Genomic DNA, 7,336 nt, shown 5'->3' with positions numbered 1-7,336 from the left:
ACCCCCGTAAAAAGGAAATAAAAGATTTCTTTCTTTAATTTTTTTTGATCAATTCATATAAATATGCAATCTATGGCCGGGGATGGATTAGATTATGGAATCTGTGACCTTTCACCCTGTAGGGACCTTTTTTGTGTTGTGCGTTGGGCTGGGTTGCCTCCTGCGGTAGTGGGCCCGAATGTTCTGAGTAAGAGAGTTGAGACCGGTCCAACTGTAACTCAATTTGGTCCGGCTTGTGCGCAAACGTTGAGTCCAAGTCCAAAGGAAGAAACTGCAAAGTGGGCTTATCCCCCCCCCCCCTGTTTCTGCCGCAGAAGACTTTCCTCCAGTTTTTGCCGCAGGATTGACTTTTCTGCTATGCAGCAAAACTTTCTGTCATTTAGTAAGACTGTCTGCCGCGTAGTAAAACTGTCTACTGTGTAATAAGGCTGTCTGCTATGCGATAAAGCTTTCTGCTGTATAGTAAAGCTTCCTGCCGTGCTTTAAAGCTTCCTGCCGTGCTTTAAAACTTCCTGCCGTAAAGCCTTGTGCAATAGAGCTGTCTGTTGTGCATTAAAGCTGTCTGCCGTACTTTAAAGCTGTCTGCTGTGCTTTAAAATCTCCTACAATGTGAATGACCACTCTTCGTTTTTACTACAGAAAACACTTTTCTACTTCCTGCGCATAAGCAAATCTAAAACCCAAAGAAAATACCCATCAAACAAATGTTAGTTTAAATGGGTTAGCATATTCTCAAATATATACATACATATATGAGTATATATACTTATACGTATTCACATATACATATATAAAATATATTTTGCAGAACATGAGAAACAGGGTATACGTATATATATACTTACGACAGGATAATGGTTAGTTTGTGTCAAAATCAAAATACGTAATAACAAATAGAGAAGAAAGTTTTGGCAGAAAATGTTTAGCTTGTAAAATAGTTAACACAGTAAATATAATGAAAAGGTGCTACGGCAAAATAACTAATACAGCAAGTAAAAACACCACAGCAGGACAATTGATGCGGCAGACGTAATAAAAACGTGCTACCGTAGGATGACTAAATACGGCAGATATAAGTTATAATGAGAGAAATCAAATATATTTGCAATCAAAATTAAGTATTAAATCTGCCCATAGAATAAGTAAACCAAGAAGGAACCCATACTCCAACTTCAACAACCTTATCATGGGCTCCTGCCATAAAAGTTGTTCATTTTGGAGAATAGGCCTAAATGGCTACTAGCTATTACTTTTAGAGATTTCAAAGAGTGGGTTTGTTAAAAGGGAGGGAAAAGATGGTCTATTGATGCATGCCCCTATTCCTGCCGCGTTTTCTCTCTTCTTTTTCTTTCTTTCTTTCTCTCCCCTCTGGGTGTTTTTCTTCTTCTCCTATTTTTTCACTCTTTCCCCTGTTTTTTCCTCTACCTCCGTCCCCTTTTTCTGCCGTGGTTACCTTCCTTTTTTAACAAACTAATTCAATGGGATTTCTCCCTTTTACCCCTAGGGCTTCACCAACTGTTTTTTGGTTTGTTGTGGACATCCTTTCAAGATTACCCACTCATCTATTGGTTGCCCCGACCACTGCCATCTGCTCAGAACATGTTTGCTGTGTGACAAAATTCTCTTTTGTTTTGTTCCTGCCGTATACCTCTACCTTACTACCTAGCTCTATGGCATGCATCAAATGGTCCCGACCATTTATTACTTCTTTTAGGTAAGATATCATCCCAGCAAGATATGTTCCCAAAAGAAGTTATGGCAGAAAACCAAATATAGACCCCCTTTTCCCCCACCACTAAACCATGCCCTCTGAATCCCCTTGACCGTGGGCCCACCTCCCTTGTATTGGCTGGGTACAAGTTGGTGGTGCCCCGACCCTTTTGTGCTTGCTCCACTTTCTTTTGTTTTTGTCTCCCACGCCATTCCTGCCGTAGCAAATTATTTCTATTTCGTCTGTTGCGTGTTTTTGTCTTATTTCTTCACGCGTTTCCTGCTGCATTTGTCGTTTCCTTTAGTTTTACTCTTCCTTCATGCAATCCCTGCTGCTAACACTTCCTGCTGCTCCTTGATTCTTTTCATCATTCTTCTTCATATCAGTTTTCATGCCTATCTTTTTTATACAAAATGATTTGGGCCTTTGTGGGCCAAATAATGTTGACTGGATCAAAAAGGGCATTAGGCCCAATTTATCTTCATCTGCCGAAGCCATCCTGCCAGAGAACTGTATTTTGCGGTAAAGCTGTATTCTGCGGCAGACTTGTATTCTGCGGCAGATTTGCGTTTTGCCGTAGATTACTTTCACTTGCACTTCTTTCTTTGGACCCTTCTTGTTCTTTGGTCTTCTTGGTGGGCCTTTGGGCCTTGCTCTTCATTGGGCTTTCTTCCTCATAAGCCTTCGAGTACATATTTGCAAAAATGGGCATCAACACACCCAACAATTTACCTTATGCATAATAAAGAAATAATAAAGAGGATGACTGCTCTGTTTGTTTCAATGAAAAATATTATGTAAAGATAATTTTTTGTACTTTTCAATATTTGGTAGCATTAGAATAAATGAGTTAAAAAAAAACTATTTTTAGTCAACATTAAAAGTATAACTTATTTTAAGAGATAGTTTTCCACTATTTTTTTTTTAGAAAATAACTCTATCTTATAGCAAGCTAAATAAAAGAAGTTATGAGATTATTTTTCAACTCATTTAAGTTACTATCAAACATAGAAAAATGAGATAGTTATTTAGAAAATGTTTTTTGGAAAATGACTCATTTTCTAGAAAACATCATTGCTGAAACAAACAGAACGGACATGTATCTTTTTTCTCATAAAATTAGCAATCATTGAACTAAAGATCCATGGAGTGGACGTCCTGGATTGAAATTTTTATCCTATATCTGTAAAAAAAAATTTCTAGTATAGATGAAAATATTGGCAATTTTAGAATTACACCCTTTGCCAAACTATTTTTCGCAACTATCCTATGTAGTAGACTGTGACTGACTGTCTGTTACTTTTATATACACTTATCACTTTTTCTTCATTATTCACAGCTTGTCACGACAAAATTATAATAGTGTAATCCTAAATTTTTTGCCAAATATATTTCTAATTTGTATAATAATTGATTGGTGGATAGTGGAAAGCGATACAAATGATATGACAAGCTTCATGATTTACTATATGTTTATGACCGATATATGATTAGAGAAATGCTAAAAAAAATTTTCTCTAATCATATACCAGGGTTTTTGTTAGATGATTTATTTTTCCAGGTTTTTTTTTTTTTTTTTGTGGGCATGGCAGGTCTAAAACAATGTGCTAAATAAAATCTTAAGTCAAGAAAAAAACTTGGTACTTGGTACTTGTTAGTCAAATTAAAGAAACAGAACATTTTTCTCAAAAAAAAGAACAAGCCATAATCACGCCCATTTGTGCGACTATTAGTACGTATTACCGTAGTCTCGATTCTCACATAATGAATTATTAATCAAAGTTATCAAACTACCCGCAAGGCACGCATCCTCCACAAAGTCTCTGTGTGCGCTATTTGCACTACCAATATGTTTCAGCTGCACTGCAACCAATCTTGTCTCTCTCAGCGTGATCCTTTGTGTATTGTTCTTGAATGTTGGGCCAAAATGGCAAAATACCTATTTCTCACCAACTTTGCAGCAAAATGCCCAATGTTTAAAACTGTTTAGGGATATGTTTCTATTTTGAAACTCGATTTTCTAAAAATCAAGTTTCAAATGAAAAACTCGATTTTTGGACAATTGAGTTATAGCGAAATAAAACTTATAACAAAAAAAAAAATTTGTGGAACTCGAGTTCCATTCAAGGAATTCGAGTTCATGGAACTGGAGTTTCTAGTGTAAAACTCAAGTTCATGCAACTCAAGTTCCTTAAAAATATTCAAGTGAAAAGGAACTCGAGTTCTACAAATTTTTTTTTTTTTTTTTTTTTTTTTTTTTTTTTTTTTTTTTTTTTTTAAGTTTCATTTCGCTATAACTCGATTGTTCAAAAATCGAGTTTTACATTGAAACTTGATTTTCTAAAAATCGAGTTTCAAAATAGGGACATATTCTTAAATAATTTCAAACATGGAGCATTTTGCTAGAAAGTTAGTGAGAAAAGAGTAAAATCCCATTTTGGCCTGAATGTTGGTTTCAATACTAATAGTATGATAAAATTCAATATTCTTATTTGACAAATGGATAGGAAATTGAAAACACGGAATTATCCTTAGTACACAGGATTCTAAATCCATAACTATTGCATGACCGTAATTAAAAATTAGACTAAATTTTACACTTCATGTTTGTGGGACAAAATTGGGAAATGCCCCATTTGAGCAAAAAAACCAGCATTATGCCATCTTTTTCAAACTAAATAGGGAAATGCCCCTCTTTTGTAACTTGATTTTCTCAAAATCGAGTTATAAAAAAAAAATTCTGGAGTCCTATAGCGGCGTTTTTAAGGACCTATAGTGACATTTTCAGGACCTATAGTGACGTTTTGTAACTCAACTTCCATAAAATCGAGTTATAGACAATTTTTTTTAATTCTTTTTACCTATAACTCGATTTTATAGAAATCGAGTTAAAAAACGTCACTATAGGCTTCTAAAAAAACGCCGCTATAGGGTCTAAATCGATTTTGAGAAACTCGATTTTCAAAAGAGGGGCATTTCCCTATTTAGTTTGGAAAAGAGGGCATAATGCTGGTTTTTTTGCTCAAACGGGGCATTTCCCAATTTTGCTCCATGTTTGTGACTATTTCTTCTTAAAAAAAAAAAAAATTTCTTGGGATTATTTTATTTTGGTCATTTAAGTTTGAGAATTTTCATTTTGATCTATCAAGCTTGATTTTATTTTCAATATGATCATTCTGTCTATGTCTGTGATTAATTTAATTGTTAAGAAAGAGAAAAAAGAAAAGAAAAGAAAAGAAATTATGCTATTTTGTTGAGATCTAACGGCCTGACCAATCCGAAACAAATCTCTTTTTTTTTTTTTGGTCCTAGCAAGCATAAATTTCATGATCATCACAAAAAAGAAACACTACATCGTTACAAATATGCATATGTTATAGAAATCCTGAGCCCAAACGCTGTTACAACTTTAACCACCTTTTTTAATCTATCTACAAGTAAAGAGACAAAAGACTAAACTTTAAAAAAAAAAAAAAATAATAATAATAATAATAATGCAGAGCTAAAACCTGTGGCCACGAAGACAAGATGCTTTTCTGAACAGAAGTTAGGATCCCTAAGAGGGGCAGAGAGATCTGTTAACGACTTTAGAGATTTGCCATGTCTAATTAGTTGGTGAAATCTGGATATTATTAATAATTAATTTAAAATAAAAAATATTTATGAGAGATATATACTGAGAGAAATGTTATGTCTACAACATTTTTATAACAAATTTTAAGTGTCAGGTTGTTATTGAAAAGTAAACAAAAAAATAGTTTCAGTAATGAGTTCAAATTAGAACCATGAATAATTTATCGCTTAGGATTTATTGTGAAAGTATTATAAAAATGTAAAAAAAATGTTAAATATGTAACAATTCTTGTACAATAAACTTTCCAATATAAATGAGATACTTGTATAATAAATTTCATTGTCCTCTCGTTTCAAAAACACATCTTTACAAAATTTGGGCATTTTTGGTAATATTGTTCTAGTATTGTAAAAATACGTGAAGGTAAAAAAATATTATGAAAATATATGTTGTGTTGTTTAAACAACGAAAACTATTGTTTAAACAACACAACCAAACATACCTTTAATAACTGGAACCAATTTACTGAAAACATAAAATATGGTATACTATCTTAAATTTTGATTTGAGAATATAATGTATGACAGTACATGTCAGTGGAAAGAAATTTCAGTAAAGATTATCTTATTTGGGAAATTAATTTGGCTTTTAATTTTATTTATTATTATTATTATTATTATTATTCTATATAATGTGGAGGGAAAATTTGAATCTCACATGTCTTAACTCTCAACGAAAAATCCTATAAGGTGCCAATCAATTAAGGTAACTACTATCACTGACAAGCCCTTTGTGTCAATCTTTTTTAATTACCTAACTCGTTTTTACAACTAACGCATTTGGACTTATTGAAACCACCCCATGACGACTCACTCAGACTCACATGGGAGGCATTCTCGTAACGCGGGCATTTAAGCTTTTTTAATCCAACTTAGGGCATTAAAGATTGACCAGGGCATGATTGGTCATTAGAAAACACTAATCAAACACCCAATTGAAGATCAGGCATACCTCCTTCAGAGAGAGAGAGAGAGAGAGAGAGAAGGGAAGTGTTTTTTGTGTCTGTATTTGTGTTCAAATGGGTCGTAGTCCTTGTCGCACAAAAGAGGGACTGAACAAAGGGACTTGGACTGCACTTGAAGACCAACTTCTCACCGATTACATCAAAACCCATGGTGAAGGAAAATGGGGAAACATTCCCAAGGAAACAGGTAAGTTAGTTTTGGATGAAGAAATAATTTCTTTTATGAAACAAATTGGGTTTCTTTTGGTTTATATGTTCTCCATGAAAAATGATAACTATAGTTACTATTTTGTGCAGGTCTAAAAAGATGTGGAAAAGTTGTAGGCTAAGGTGGCTTAATTACTGAGACCTGATATCAAAAGGGGTAACATATCAGTTGATGAAGAGGACCTCATCATTAGGCTTCATAAGCTATTAGGCAACAGGTCTTAATTTTCTCAACATTCTCTCTCTCTCTCTCTCTCACATTTATGTATTATGTGAAAATTGAAGCATTTTTTTTTGGTGTTTGTAGATGGTCCCTAATAGCTGGGAGACTTCCAGGGAGAACAGACAATGAAATCAAGAATTATTGGAACTCAAATTTAGGAAAGAAGGTGAAAGGAGAACAGTCAAAGCATTCTATAGAAGTAGAGCAGAAGACCAAGACCAAACTAACTAATGAATCTCCGACATTGAAGTCCAGTTCAGCTATTGGGACAAAGGCATCAAGTTGCAGAGAGGTTTTAGTTGCTCCACCAGCGTCTAAAGTCGAAAATCCAGAGACTGATTTGGCACCAACAACCTCTGTAGATGAAGACTCATCAAATCTCGTGGCAATCACTTCTGAGGAAATAACGCACATAACTTTGATATCGACTTCAACGTGGAGAAGGCTTTTCTGTCTGACATATGGGTTTCGGATTTTTGGAATCAATGTCAGTTTGAGTTTGGAAATGGCATAATGGAAGGTGGTGGCTCGGTTGGTGCCAAGAACTTTTCCTTTTATGAGGAATCCTCAAGGATTGAATGAGATATGATTGTCATA

At 34.3% G+C, this 7,336-nt stretch overlaps 1 non-coding gene across 1 annotated transcript; it reads left to right on the top strand.

Annotated features, from left to right (window-relative positions):
* Positions 1 to 6,207: 6,207 nt before the first annotated feature.
* Positions 6,208 to 6,931, top strand: LOC112011851 (uncharacterized). Its single transcript, XR_010632723.1, has 3 exons — positions 6,208 to 6,496; positions 6,607 to 6,734; positions 6,824 to 6,931. It is a non-coding gene; the product is annotated as an uncharacterized LOC112011851 (transcript).
* Positions 6,932 to 7,336: the final 405 nt, after the last annotated feature.

Source organism: Quercus suber, unplaced genomic scaffold, assembly GCF_002906115.3.
Source record: "Quercus suber isolate HL8 unplaced genomic scaffold, Cork oak 2.0 scaffold_310, whole genome shotgun sequence".
Lineage (NCBI taxonomy): Eukaryota > Viridiplantae > Streptophyta > Magnoliopsida > Fagales > Fagaceae > Quercus > Quercus suber.
Note: the sequence above shows the minus strand (reverse complement) of the source record. Positions and strands in the feature narration are given on the sequence as shown.